Genomic DNA, 15,882 nt, shown 5'->3' on the forward strand with positions numbered 1-15,882 from the left:
CAAATGACATTTCAGGTCGGGACCCTTCTTCAGACAGAGTCTGAAGGGTCCCGATCCGAAACGTCATCTATCCACGTTCTCCAGTGATGTTGCCTGACCCGCTGAGTTAGTCCAGCTCTTTGTGTCTGTTTTTGTAAGACTTTAAATACTACTATTAGAAGCTGACATTTCTAAATGCAAGACCCCTCAAAGTCCAATTTTGTATTTCTCCATTATTTCGCGATGCTTTCTGAGTGCTTTGTTATGTAAACAAAGTCAATATGGGAGATGTAAATCTACAGCTCAACTTTCCAGTTTCTGTATTCAGCTAAGACACTCTTGACACAACAGGCTGAGTTATGATTCCAAGATCAAAGTTTGTTCATTTAACAAAAGGAAAAGAAATGCTTCAAACTATCACATAAATCAAGTTGACTCTATTTTTTACACGTTTATTCTGCCACGTACTTTCCTCCAAATTAAAGCACTACAAACATAGCTTGAACATATTGGCCGGTGTCTGGGACATGTTGGTCAGTAGGTGTGGGCAAATTGGGCCGAAGGGCCTGTTTTCACCCTGTATCACTCTATGACTCTATCTGCTTTGTACGTTCAATCTCAAATGAATCTGTTTCAGGGAATAAGTCTTTGATAAAAGTGTTTACAAAAGTGTAAGTGATTCTGCATTTCTTTCTGTACGTTATGAAACATTATTGAATACATATGATGGTCTGCTGACTTTAGTGTGAGCAACAGTAATTCTGCAAGTCAGGACAATTGTCTTGGATTAAACCAGGGCAGATGATTGAATCAGAAACGAGTCACACAGCCTGGAGATAGAGCATTCAGCTCAACTCGCCCATGCAGACTCGAGCAACAGTACATGATATAGTGCACAGCTAGAAACAAGGAACTCCAGATGCTGGTTTACAAAATAAGGACACAAACAGCAGGTCTGGAGAAAGACACAAAATACCGGAGTAATTCAACAGGTATCACAAAAAGTTGTAGTAACTCAGCGGGTCAGGCAGCATCTCAGGATAGAAGGAATGGGTGACGTTTCGGGTCGAGACCCTTCTTCAGGCTGATGTCAGGGGAGGGGGCGGGACAAAGAAAGGATGTAGTTGGAGACAGGAAGACAGTGGGGAACTGGGAAGGGGAAGAGAGGGGCAGCAACAGGTCAGGCAGCATCTCTGACCAAAACAAGCAATTCATACATTCATAAGTTATAGGAGCAGAAATGGGCCATTCAGCCCATCAAGTCCACACTGCCATTCAATCATGGATGATCCACCTTTCCCTCTCAACCCCATTCTTCTGCCTTCTCCCCATGACCAATAACTATAGGTGATGTTTCTGGTTGGAATCCTTCTTCAGACTGTACAGTCCACAGGATAACGTTTGTATATACCAATGCTCTATGTGTACTAGACTATTTGATGAAAGTTTTTAAACAGGAATGTCGGCTTAACTGAAAACCATTTTTGACAGATGAAAGACAATCTAGTCTAAAACACCTTAGTGGGAAATTCACCTGTCACAATTGACCTTGGCTATCAGCACACCTACCCACCACCCACATCTCCCACACCCACCACCCAACCCACTACCTAGGTGGGTTAAAAAATAGATACAGTGGCACTGTATCCGTGCTGATGTGTGCCCACAGATGCTGTCTAACCCACCAAGTTCCTCCAGTACATTTTTTTTTAACAGATCAACAGCACGCATGAAGTCGCTGAGCACACGAACGAAGTTTGCTTGAGTAAAGCAGCAGTAAAAGTCAGCCTACCCGAGGTGTTGGATGTCCGGAGTGGCCGCAAGGATTGGGATGAGTGAATGGTGAGGATCAGTTTGCAGGAATCGCTGTCCGGACAACGGGATGAGCCCAGAGGGAACCCGCAGCGGGCCGGGGTTTCAATGGGTGGGTGGCCGCCCGTGCGTTGCAAGGCTGGGATTAAATCCCCGTCAACAACAGATCATGAGGGAGTCAGGGTCGATGCATTCACCGTGCACGGTGATTCACCAAGAGTGTAACGATTGCCCGGGGGGAGAGACACAGAGAGAGGGGAGCACAGCCTTGTCCCAGGAGAGAGAGAGAGAGAGAGAGAGAGAGCACACTATTGCCCTGGGACGGGGAGAGGGAGGGAGCGCCACCTTGGTCCAGGAGCCCGCTGCCACGCTGGGCGCCCCGGCTTCCGCCTGGGTGGAACAGGTGTGTGCACCAGGTGAGCACGCATGCCCCGTGCAGCGGCGCCAGGTGGGTGGGGCAGGGCAGGGCCGGGCCGAGCCGGGGAGTTAAAGGCACCGCCTCCTCTCTCTGCATTTGTCCCTTTGCAAATACCACTGTTGAGAGGCCGAATGCTACCCGTGTGTAGAAGCGCACATGGCAAGCGTGGTGAGCAGCAGAAGACACATGGTGCTGCAGGAACTCAGCGGGTCGGGCAACGTCTGTGGGGATGGTTGTTGGCCCGTTGCAGGGGGGGCATGTAGAGAGTGCAGCACTGGGGGACCAGCTATATCTTGATCCAGGGATAGGGATGGTTTATGTGTTTCGAGCTACAGTGAAAAACCTAATGTAACAAAAAGAAACTGCAAATGCTGGTTTATACCAAAGATAGACACAAAGTGCTGGAGTAACATAGAAAATAGGTGCAGGAGGAGGCCATTCGGCCCCTCGAGCCAGCACCGCCATTCAATATGATCAGTGCCTCGTTCCAGCTTTTCCCCATATCTCTTGATTCCCTTAGCCCGAAGAGCTAAATCTAACTCTCTCTTGAAAACATCCAATGAATTGGCCACCATTGCCTTCTGTGGAAGAGAATTCCACAGATTCACAACTCTTTGGGTGAAAAAGTTTTTCCTCATCTCAGTCCTAAACCCCTTATTCTTAAACTGTGACCCCTGGTTTTGGACACCCCCAACATCAGGAACATTTTTTCCTGCATCTTCCCTGTCCAATCCTCTAAGAATGTTATGTTTCTATAAGATCCCCTCTCAAACTTCAAAATTCCAGCAAATACAAGCCCAGTCGACACATTCTTTCATCATATGTCAGTCCCGCCATCCCGGGAATTAATCTGGTGAACCCACGCTGCACTTCCTCAATAGCAATAATGTCCTTCCTCAAATTAGATCAAAATTGCACACCAGGTGCGGTTTCACCAGGGCCCTGTACAATAGCAGTAGGACCTCCTTGCTCCTAAACTCAAATCCTCTCGCAATGAAGGCCAACATGCCATTAGCTTTCTTCACTGCCTGCTGTTACTGCTTGCTTACTTTCAGTGACTGATGTACAAGCACACCCAGGTCTCGTTGAACCGCCCCTTCTCCTAATCTGACACCATTCAGATAATAATCTGCCTTCCTGTTCTTGCCACCAAAGTGGATGACCTCACATTTATCCACATTATACTGCATCTGCCATGCTTCTGCCCACTCATTCAACCTATCCAAGTCACCCTGCAGCCTCATAGCATCCTCCTCGTAGCTCACACTGCCTCCCAGGCTTGTGTCATCCGCAAACTTAGAGATGTTACATTTCATTCCCTCGTCTAAATCGTTAATATATATTGTAAACAAATGGGATCTCAGCACCGAGCCTTGCAGCACCCCACTAGTCACTGCACACCGCGCCTTGCAGCACCCCAATAGTCACTAACTCAGCGGATGAGGCAGCATCTCCGATCAGTGGCCCTTATTCAGACTGACCAGTCTGATTAATGATCTGATTAATTAAGTAAGACTGATTAATCAAAATCAAATATGAGGAGTGTGGGAGGAAACTGACACCCGGAGAAAACCCACGAGGTCACAGGGAGAACGTACGAGCTCGTACAGACAGCACCTGTAGTCAGGATCGAAACTGGGTCTCTGGATCACACAATATCAACACAATTGGCCAATAATCATTCTTATATTAGTAAAGACTAAAATAATGACCAGACAAATGTTAACTCAATCTCACCATGAAAAATAATTATTTAATGATATGTCCTAATTATTTATATTCCATTCATTCATCCAATTATAAGTGTCATCAAATTTGTAATTTTTACTGAAATCCTGAGATTATGTGTGCATTATCAAATATTAATATAATTGTAAAGCATAATTTGAATCATATGTGAATCATGCAGTTCATGTTAAGAACAATTTGCCTCCATTCTATGTCTTATATTATACAATGATACAATAAAGACACAATTATATTTACCCAGTGGACCGAGAAAGGATCGTCTCCCTGGAAAATTAGACCTGGAGAACTCTGTGCTTTATTTTACCATCTCCCATGAGATGAAACAACTCCAGACTAAGGGATAAATGGATAAACTGCCAGGCATGATATTCGGTCAGTTGATAAATGGGGTACAACAGGAAGGTACAAAGCAGAATGGTAGAAGATTAACCAAACAGGATCCAGGATACTGACATTTTAACTCCCCTCCCATTCCCACACAGACCTTTCTGTCCTGGGCCTCCTCCATTGCTGGAGTGAGCCAACATGCAAATTGGAGGAACAGCACGTCAAGTTTTGCTTGGGCAGCTTACAACCCAGCGGTATGAAAATTAATTTCTCTAATTTCAAATAATACTTGCATTCCCTCTCCCTCCATCCTTCCCACACCCTAGATGTCCTGCTAGTTTCACTGTTCGTATCCCTTCATTATCACCTCCTCCACAGCCAACAATGGACCATTATGGGCTCCTTGACCATCAGTACCGGCTCTGATTTGTTCTGTACCTTCTCATACTTCTATTTTTCTTCCCCCCTGGCTGAATCTGAAGGGTCTTGACCCGAAAGGTCACCTATTCTTATCGTACTTCGTCATTTGCAAAGCATCAATTAAAAGTCAAGACTATTTTACTGTCATATGTACCCAAATGGAACAATGAGATTGCCACTTGCAGTAGCAGAACTGGTCAGTAAACACAGTACTCAATCGACAATACAATAAACAATCATAAACAAAAGTTAAATAAAGAAAAGACCCGATTTAGTGCATAAAAAGGCCAAAGTCCCTAGTGCAACCAAGGCAGTCCGTAGCAACTTAGATGACAGATAAAATAGTGTCCAATTCTAAATTAGTTTTAAACAGCTAACATTTGAGAGTACCATTTTCCTTTTTTTTTACATTAAGCACCAAGCAATGGTTCCAATGGTTCAGTGGTACTTTATTGTCACATGTACCTAGGTACAGTGAGATTCCTTTTTTGCATACAGTTCAGTAAAAATCTTCCCAGCCCTTTGACCTTCTGAGTCCGTGCTGACCATCAAACATCCATCTACACTATTCCTACATTTTACGTTCCCCACTTTCTCATCAACTCCCCCCAGATGCTACCCATCACCCACACATGGAGGGGGGGGGGGGGGCATTTACAGAGGGTCAATTAACCTACCGACACAAACGTCTTTGAGATGTGGGAGGAAACCGAAGCACCCGGAAGAAACCCCACAGTCACAGGGAGAACGTGCAAACTCCACGGACAGACAGCACCCATAGTCAGGATCGAACCCGGGTCTCCGGTGCTGTAAGACAGCACCTCCATCAGCAGTGCTGCTGTGCCACCCTGATGTAGAGGTCACAGGATCTCTTGTTTCACAGCTGGCTAAGCCAAATAGAGGGTAGAGTTATTAACAGATGAATTGAATTGAATACTTTAATATCCCATGTGACAAGTCACAGTGAAATTCTTTGCTGAGATGAGTAAAGTCCAATAACTTCATCAGTTCCAGGGACCACAATATATCGTAGGTTGCATCATGTAAGAACCCAAAGTGTTGGAGAGTAACTCAGTGTGTCAGGCAGCATCTCTGGAGAACATGGAGAGGTGACGTTTTGGGTCGGGTTCTTTCTTTAGACAGATCAGTCTCAACCCGAAACATCACCCATTACTTCTCTCCAGAGATGCTGCCTGTCATGGAAACGTAGAAAATAGGTGCAGGAGGAGGCCATTTGGCCCTTCGAGCCAGCACCGCCATTCATTATGATCATGGCTGATCATCCACAATCAATCAGTAACCTGTGCCTGCCTTCTCCCTATATCCCTTGATTCCACTAGCCCCTAGAGCTCTATCAAACTCTCTTTTAAATTCATCCAGTGAATTGGCCTCCACTGCCTTCTGTGGCAGAGAATTGCACAAATTCACCACTCTCTGGTTGAAAACGTTTTTTCTCATCTCAGTTTTAAATGGCCTCCCCTTTATTCTTAGACTGTGGCCCCTGATTCTGGACTCCCCCAACATTGGGAACATTTTTCCTGCGTCTAGTTTGTCCAGTCCTTTTATAATTTTATACTTCACAATAAGACCCCCTCTCATCCTCCTAAACTACAGTGAATACAAGCTCAGTCTTTCCAATCTTTCCTCATATGACAGTCCCGCCATCCCGGGGGTTAACCTTGTGAACCTACGCTACACTGCCTCAATAGCAAGGATGTCCTTCCTCAAATTAGGAGACCAATATTGCACACAATACTCCAGATGTGGTCTCACCAGGGCCCTGTACAACCTGCTGAGTTACTCCAGCGTTTTGTGTCTTATCTTCTGCAGGTCCATCAGTCTGAAGGATTCCGACCTGAAACGTCGCCTATCCATGTTTTCCGGAGATGCTGCCTGGCCCGCTGAGTTACTCCAGCACTTTGTGTCTTTGTGTATTAACCAGCATCTGCAATTCTTTGTTTCTACTCTAAAGGTTGCAGCACATTCTACTCATTTAAAATGCACACTAAACTGCTCCCTCCTCTCTATTAAAAAAATACCGGTACATACCTATATTATCTTGTGTAGGAAGGAACTGCAGATGCTGGTTTACAGGGAAGTTAGACACAAAGTGCTGGAGTAACTCAGCGGGTTAGATAGCATCTCTAGAGAAAAGGAATAGGTGAAGTTTCAGGTTGAAACCCTTCTTCAGACAGAGAGTCAGGGGAGAGGGAAATTAGAGGTATGAATAGGTACAGAATAGATATCTTACACATTTCCAAATTTCCTGAAACATTTAACCTTGCCTGTCTGAATATACTCTGCCTACCTGACCTTTAAAAGACATTTGGACAGTTATGTAGATAGGAAGGGTTTAGAGGTATTTGGGCAAAATGCAAGCAAATGGGACTAACGCAGTAAGCCAACTTGGTCGGCACGGACAAGGTGGGCCGAAGAACCAGTTTCCATGCTGCAAGGCTCTATGACTATATCAATTAGTAAGTATGTGGGTATATATTTTTTAAAGAAATGGTTTTAAGCATACGCTGTCAGAAATCTTAATTATATTTCATAAACTATTTTTTTAAAACTTTAAATGCCAGTTCTAGCAAAGATTCTTGAACAAAATTGCTTCATTCCCAGCAATATTTTTAGATATTTTCCAAGCAAGGTCATACAATCACAAGCGATCCTCATGTAAAGCATTCTGTACCAGGAATTGATCACAGGGCTCCCTTATCAACAAAAAGTTACACAGAAAAATCACGACAACAGTTTGCCAACAAATGCCTGTTTCACTCTCTCTTTTGTGAGATCAAGGATAAAACAAAATACAATTGCCTGCTAGAAAAAATATTTTATAATCTTAATAATATACACAATTTTAAAATAAATACCAATAGATTCTCTTATTAAATTGTAAATAATGCAGTCTCTATTAATAATCACAGAATCCTTACAATTAATTCTCTGAAGACATATTAATATCACTGCAAAAATGAATAGTGATATTGATTAACACAGGCCATACATGCATTTTCATAAGTGATTTAAAGTGATAACAAACTGTCAAATGTTTAATTGTCATATGTAGCGGCAAAGGAATAATGAAATTCTTACTTGCTGCAGCTTACCAGACCCATGAACATAACAACACAGATAATATGTAATAGTAATACAATAAATTAATAATCAGTAAACCTAGGGAACCATAATAAGAGTAAAACCAAACTCCACAGTGCATCCCAAAAACTGTTTTAATGTATGTACATAGCACAAAAAGTAAGGAAATTTGTGTTTGGTAGATTATTTCTTTGTTGTAACAATGCTTCTTGGCAATAAATCTTATACCGTTGGAAAGCCTGTTTATTTCCCTTTTAAATGGTGCCGCATTTGTAAGGAACATGCATTTGTGGGATGAGCAGCAGAGCTGAGTATGTGGGTTGCGCCCATGAAAAATCTGCCAAATCTTCTCTGCCAATGCCAAACAGCTTATTCTGCCATTGACTCTTGTTCGGTGTTGTTTGGTGGATTGGATGATTGAAGTCTGAAGAAACAAGACATATTGGCAATTTAACAATTTATTCATTTAATAAACAGGAGCCTCAGTAGCGTGTGGAAGAACCATACACAGCCACAACAGCCTGGCACCTCCTCATGCTGGTCACCAGCCTGGTCACACACTGTTGTGGGATGGCATCCCATTCTTCAACCAGCATTTGTCGCAAGTCAGCCACGTGGTTGTGTTGGTCACTCTGACACGAACAGCACGCCCAAGCTGATCCCACAAGTGTTCAATGGGGTTGAGGTCAGGACTGCTGGCAGGCCATTCCATCCTCTCCACTCCCAAATTCTGGAGATAGTCTCTGAAAAACCCTGCTCTGTGGGGGCGAGCATTGTCATCTTGGAGGATAGAGTTCGGTCCCAGACTGTGGAGATATGGGATTGCCACTGGTTGCAGAATCTCATCTCGATATCTCTCTGCTTTGAGATTGCCTCCAATGATGACAAGCCTCGTTTTTCCAGTGAGGGAGATGCCGCCCACACCATCACACTGCCTCCACCAAAAGATGTTACTCTATCGGTGCAGCAATCAGCATAGCGTTCTCCGCGTCTTCGCCACACTTTGACCCTATGATCCAACTGCCGTAGGCAGAATCTGGACTCATCGCTGAACATAACGTTCCTCCACATGTTCAGGTTCCAGTGCACGTGTTGCCGACACCAGCGCAAACGGGCCTGATGGTGAAGGGCAGTCATGGCAGGCCTCCTGGCAGCCCTATGAGACCGGAGATCGGCTGCGTGCAGTCTGTTCCGAATTGTCTGGGCAGAGAGCCGTCGGCCATATCGTCCTGCAAACCTTGACTGCAAACCTGTAGAAGACAGCCTACGGTTCCTAAGTGCTGACAGGGTGAGGAAACGGTCTTCTTCGGGTGTCGTCTTCTTGGGACGCCCACTTCACGGCCTGTCTCTGACATCCCCTGTTATATGGAACTTGGCCTTCACTTTGGAGATGGTACTAGGGCTCACTCCAAATAATGCCGCAACTTGGTTTTGCGGAACACCAGCTTGAAGTTGCCCTATCGCACGGGCCCTATCCAGATCAGTCAAACGTAGCATGTCGATTCTTGGAGCAGACACCTACTGACCACTGTAGCAGGGCCCATGCTCACAGATGCTGCCAATCAGGTGCCAATCAGGCACCTGATTGTCAGCACCTGGGGGTACCAGAAGCTCAAAACAAGAGTCAATAGCAACAGCAGAATAAGCTGTTTGGCATTGGCATTGGCAGAGAAGATTTGGCAAATTTTTCATGGGCGCAACCCATATACTCAGCTCTGCTGCTCATCCCACAAATGCATGTTCCTTACAAATGTGGCACCATTTAAAAGGGAAATAAACAGGCTTTCCAACGGTATAAGATTTATTGCCAAGAAGCATTGTTACAACAAAGAAATAATCTACCAAACACAAATTTCCTTACTTTTTGTGCTATGTTTATATTCGTCACTAATGAAATAATATAAATTGTGAAATAAAATTTGTTATTACTGAATTAATAAAAACAATCACTTTTTCCTTGTCATTCTTTATATATATTCAGCACAGTTAGATGTGTTTGCGAATGAATACTTCTTTCAGTTTGCTTTTTATGTGCCTTACAATTTGCTTAAAAGTCTTATACATAAACCCAATTATTTTCAAATATGTCCCTATTGTGTTGCAGAAGATTAATTAAACAAAAAGTTTTTTAAAAATAAGCTGAGCTTGGGTTTTTGTTTGTGTGGGATGCTGCCTCACATCACCATATTTAAACAGATAATTAAAACACCATGCTCTACTTCGGCTGACATGTTATAAATACATTTAACTTTTACTAACTTCTCTGGTTTTCTACATACCCTTGTGGAACAAAGAATATTTCAAAGACTTACCAAACATCTCTGCTAACTGAAGCACAGGTCAGATTTGCACACATTGCCAGAGCCAAACAAAGTCAGAACAAGGAAGCCGAGGAGTGTAAAGACTGGAATGATCACACAGTTTATTAGGAGTTCCTGTTACCATTCCGCCCACATGCCGAGTTAAATCAACAATCAACAGTCCTAGTGACCACTGCATGCCTCTTCGCCTCTGACTGACTGGATCAAATGCAACATACAAGTGGATTGGCGATAAATGCTTTTGCTGCTGTGTTTATGTATTTACGTAAAATGGTAAATGTTGAATAAAGTAATTTGTCAAGATAATAAAAAGGTTGACATGGTTTATATCCCAAGCAAACCCAGCCCCATAATTTTACTGAACAAATATTCACACAGAGCAAAAGACACAATGTGCTGGAGTAACTCAGCGGATCAGGCAGCACCTCGGGAGAACATGGGTAGGTGACAATAGACAATCGGTGCAGGAGTAGGTTATTCGGCCCTTCGCGCCAGCACCTCCATTCACTGTGATCATGGCTGATCATCTACAATCAGTATCCCGTTCCTACCTTCTCCCATATCCCTTGACTCTGCTATGTATGAGCTCTATCTAACTCTCTCTTGAAAGCATCCAGAGAATTGGCCTTCTGAGGCAGAGAATTCCAGATTCACAACTCTCTGGGTGAAAAAGTTATTCCTCATCTCCATTCTAAATGGCCTACCCCTTATTCTTAAACTGCGGCCCCTGGTTCTGGACTCCCCCAACATTGGGAACATGTTTCCTGCCTCGAGCGTGTCCAATCCCTTAATAATCTTATATGTTTCAATAAGGTCCCCTCTCATCCTTCTAAATTCTAGTGTATACAAGCCCAGTCGCTCCATTCTTTCACATACGATAGTCCCGCCAACCCGGGAATTAACCTTGTGAACCTATGCTGCACTCCCTCAATAGCAAGAATGTCCTTCCTCAAATTTGGAGACCAAAACTGCACACAATACTCCAGGTGTGATCTCACCAGGGCCCTGTAGAACTGCAGAAGGACCTCTTTGCTTCCATACTCAACTCCTCTTGTTATGAAGGCCAATATGCCATTAGCTTTCTTCACTGCCTGCTGTACCTGCATGCTTACTTTCAGTGACTGATGAACAAGGACACCCAGGTCTTGTTGTACTTCCCCTTTTCCCAACTTGACACAATTCAGATAATAATCTGCCTTCCTGTTCTTGCCACCAAAGTGGATAACCTCACATTTATCCATATTAAACTGCATCTGCCAGGCATCACCCTCTCATCCAACCTGTCCAAGTCACCCTGCATCCTCATAGCATCCTCCTCACAGTTCACCCTGCCACCCAGCTTTGTATCATATGTAAATTTGCTAATAGTACTTTTAATCCCTTCATCTAAGTTATTAATGTATATTGTAAATAGCTGCGGTCCCAGCACCGAGCCTTGCGGTACCCCACTAGACACTGCCTGCCATTCTGAAACGGACCCGTTAATGCATACTCTTTGTTTGCTGTCTGCCAACCAATTTCCTATCCATGTCAGTACTCTACCTCCAATACCATGTGCTCTAACTTTGCCCACTAATCTCCTATGTGGGACCTTATCAAAGGTTTCCTGAAAGTCCAGGTACACTACATTCACTGGCTCTCCCTTGTCCATTTTCCTAGTTACATCCTCAAAAAATTCCAGAAGATTAGTCAAGCATGATTTCCCCTTCGTAAATCCATGCTGACTCGGACCTGCTATCCAAATGTGCTACAATTTCTTCTTTCATAATTGACTCCAGCATCTTCCCCACCACCGATGTCAGGCTAACTGGTCTATAATTCCCTGTTTTCTCTCTCCCTCCTTTCTTAAAAAGTGGGATAACATTAGCTACCCTCCAATCCACAGGAACTGATCCTGAATCTACAGAACATTGGAAAATGATCACCAATGCATCCACGATTTCTAGAGCCATTTCTTTAAGTACCCTGGGATGCAGACCATCAGGCCCTGGAGATTTATCAGCCTTCAGTCCCATCAGTTTACCTAACACCATTTCCTGCCTAATGTGAATTTCCTTCAGTTCCTCCATCACCATAGGTTCTCTGGCCACTAGTACACCTGGGAGATTGTTTGTGTCTTCCTTAGTGAAGACTGATCCAAAGAACCTGCTCAACTCGTCTGCCATTTCTTGTTCCCCATAATAAATTCACCTGTTTCTGTCTTCAAGGGACCCACATTTGTCTTAACAATTTTTCCCTCTTCACGTACCTAAAGAAGCTTTTACTATCTTCCTGTATATTCTTGGCTAGGTTACTTTCGTACCTCATCTTGTCTCCCCGTATTGCCTTTTTAGTTATCTTCTGTTGATCTTTAAAAGTTGCCCAATCCTCTGGCTTCCCACTCATCTTTGCTATGTTATACTTCTTCGCTTTTATTTTTATGCTGTCCTTGACTTCCCTTGTCAGCCACGATCGCCTCTTACTCCCCTTAGAATCTTTCTTCCTCTTTGAAATGTACTGATCCTGCACCTGTATTATTCCCAGAAATACCTGCCATTGTTGATCGACTGTCATCCCTGCTAGGGGTCTCTTTCCAGTCAACTTTGGACAGCTCCTCCCTCATGCCTCCATAGTCCCCTTTGCTCAACCGTAATACTGACACTTCCGATTTTCCCTTCTCCCTCTCAAATTGTAGATTAAAACTTATCATATTATGGTCACTATCTCCTAATGGCTTCTTTACCTTGAGTTCCCTTATCAAATCCGGTTCATTACACAACACTAAATCCAGAATTGCCTTCACCCTGTTAGGCTCCAGTACAAGCTGCTCCAAGAATCCATCTCGGAGGCACTCCACAAATTCCCTTTCTTGGGGTCCAGTACCAACCTGATTTTCCCAGTCTACCTGCATGTTGAAATCTCCCATAACAACCAAAGCATTATCTTTGCGACATGCCAATTTTAACTCTTGATTCAACTTGCACCCTATATCCAGGCTACCGTTTGGGGGCCTATAGATAACTCCTATTAGGGTCTTTTTACCCTTACAATTCCTCAGTTCTATCCATACTGACTCTACATCTCCTGATTCTATGTCACCCTTCGCAAGGAACTGAATTTCATTTCTTACCAACAAAGCTACCCCACCCCCTCTGCCCACCTGCCTGTCTTTTCAATAGGACGTATACCCCTGAATATTCAGTTCCCAGCCCTAGTCCTCTTGCAGCCATGTCTCTGTAATTCCCACAACATCATACTTGCCAATATCGAACTGAGCTTCAAGCTCATCCACTTTATTTTTTATACTTCGCGCTTTCAAATACAATACTTTAACTTCGGTATTCACCTCCCCACTCACACCGGTCACTATTGGCCCTGACCTTACTCTCTTATCCCTTCTCGAACTTTCCTTCCCATTAATTTGGGAGTCTTTTGCAACTTTTCCTGTACTCACTTCCCCTTTAACTTCATCTTTATACTCACAATTTGTCAACCCCTCCCTCCCCGCTATTTAGTTTAAACCCACACTGGTAGCGCTAGCAAACCTACCTGCCAGAACGTTGGTCCCCCTCCAGTTAAGGTATAATCCACCCCTTTTGTACAGGTCAACCCAACCCCAGAAGAGATCCCAGTGATCTATAAATCTAAATCCCTGCTCCCTGCACCAGCCCCACATTCGGGTTCCCTATCTCCCTGTTCCTGCCCTCAAGAGCACAAGGACAGGAAGCAATCCAGAGATAACCCTAGAAGTCCTGTTTTTCAGTCTTCTTCCTACCTCTCTAAACTCACATTGCAGAACCTCCTTCCTCTTCTTCCCGAGGTTGTTTGTCCATGTGCACAACTACTTCCGGCTGTTCACCTTCCCTCTCGAGGATGTTCTGAAGTTGGTCTGTGACATCTTGAATCCTGGCACCAGGGAGGCAACAGACCATCCTCGAGTCTCGCCTGCCGCCACAGAATCTCCTGTCCGCAGCTTGAACAATGGAGTCACCCACCACTATGGCTCTGCCTGACGTCGGTCTCGCTGGTCGAGTCTCATCGCTAGGATTGGAGTCACCGACCAGTCCGCCGCTCTGACTGGAAGCGTCTTCTGCCCTGACAGCTCCCAAGAGGGTGTACCTGTTTTCATTAGGCACAGCCACCGGGGTCTCCTGCACTCCACGTTTACTCCTCTTTCTCACAGTCACCCACCTTCGCTCTTCCTGAATCCTTGGCGTGACAACCTCACTGTTGGTCATGTCCAGGAAACTCTCGTTTTCCCGGATGGCCCTGAGGTCATCAGCTGCTCCTCCAGTTCCCCAACACGTTCATTTACGACCTGCACCTGGAGACAATTCCTGCAGGTGTAGTTTCCAAAAGTTCCAGCGGTGTCCCTGACTTCCCACATCCTGCAGGAAACACACTGCACCACCTTGCCTGCCATTTATTCAGTGGACAAAAATCACAATTTTTTGATGAAGGGTACTGACGTTTCAGGTCAGTACCCTTCTTCAGACAGGGAGTGAGGAGGAGAACTTCTTCAAAGTAGGCATAGCTTGTTCGGATTTCGCAGTGGAACAGTAAAATGTAGAAACAAGGAACTGCAGATACTGGTTTACAAAAAGGTTGAAGGTCCCTATCCATGTGACCTTCACCTATCTGTGTTCTCCAGAGATGCTGCCTTACCCGCTGAGTTACTCCAGCACTTTGTGTCCTTTTTTGTAAACCAGCATATGCAGTACCTTGTTCATAAGTCATCGGAGCAGAAACATAGAAAATAGGCTATTCAACCCTTCGAGACAGCACCGCCATTCAATACAATCATGGTTGATCATCCAAAATCAGTACCCCGTTCCTGTTTTTTTCCCATATCCCTTGAAGTAGGCCATTTGGCTCATTGAGCTTACTCCACCATTCAATCATGGCTGATTTCTCTTTCCCTTTCAACCTCATTATCCCGATAACCTTTGACACCCTTACTAATCAAGAATCTGTCAAGCTCTGCTTTAAAAATACCTAATGATGCCCTCCACAGCCATCTGTGCCGGAGACTCAGGTTCGATCCTGACTACGGGTGCTGTACTGTAAGGAGTTTGTACGTTCTCCCCGTGACCTGTGTGGGTTTTCTCCGAGATCTTCGGTTTCCTCCCACACTCCAAAGACGTACAGGTATGTAGGTTAATTGACTTGGTAAATGTAAAAATTGTCCCTAGTGTGTGTAGGATAGTGTTAATGTGCGGGGATCGCTGGGCGGCACAGGCTTGGTGGGCCGAAGGGCCTGTTTCCGCGCTGTATCTGAAATATGAAAATATGAGATTCACCACCCTCTGACTAAAGAAATTCCTTCTCATCTCCTTTCTAAAGGTGCGTCCTTTTATTCTGAGGCTATGGCCTCTGGTCCTAGACTCTTACTAATGGAAACATCCTCTCCACATTCACTCTATTCAGGTCTTTCACTATTCAGTAAGCTTCAATGAGTTCTCCCCTCATCCTTCTAAAACCCAGCGAGGATAGACCCAGTGCCTTCAAACGCTCGGCATATGGTAACCCAATCATTCCTGGGATCATTCTCGTAAACCTCCTCTGGACCCTCTCCAATGCCAGCACATCCTTCCTCAGATATGAGGCCCAAAACTGATCACAATACTCCAAATGCAGTCTGACCAGTGCCTTATAAATCCTCAGCATTACATCCGTTTATGTATTGCAGCCCACTTGAAATAAATGCTAGCATTGGATTCACCTTCCTTACAACCAATTCAACTTGCAAATGAATCTTTTGAGAATCCTGCACCA

This window comes from Rhinoraja longicauda, chromosome 8 (genome assembly GCF_053455715.1).
Source record: "Rhinoraja longicauda isolate Sanriku21f chromosome 8, sRhiLon1.1, whole genome shotgun sequence".
Taxonomy (NCBI): domain Eukaryota; kingdom Metazoa; phylum Chordata; class Chondrichthyes; order Rajiformes; family Arhynchobatidae; genus Rhinoraja; species Rhinoraja longicauda.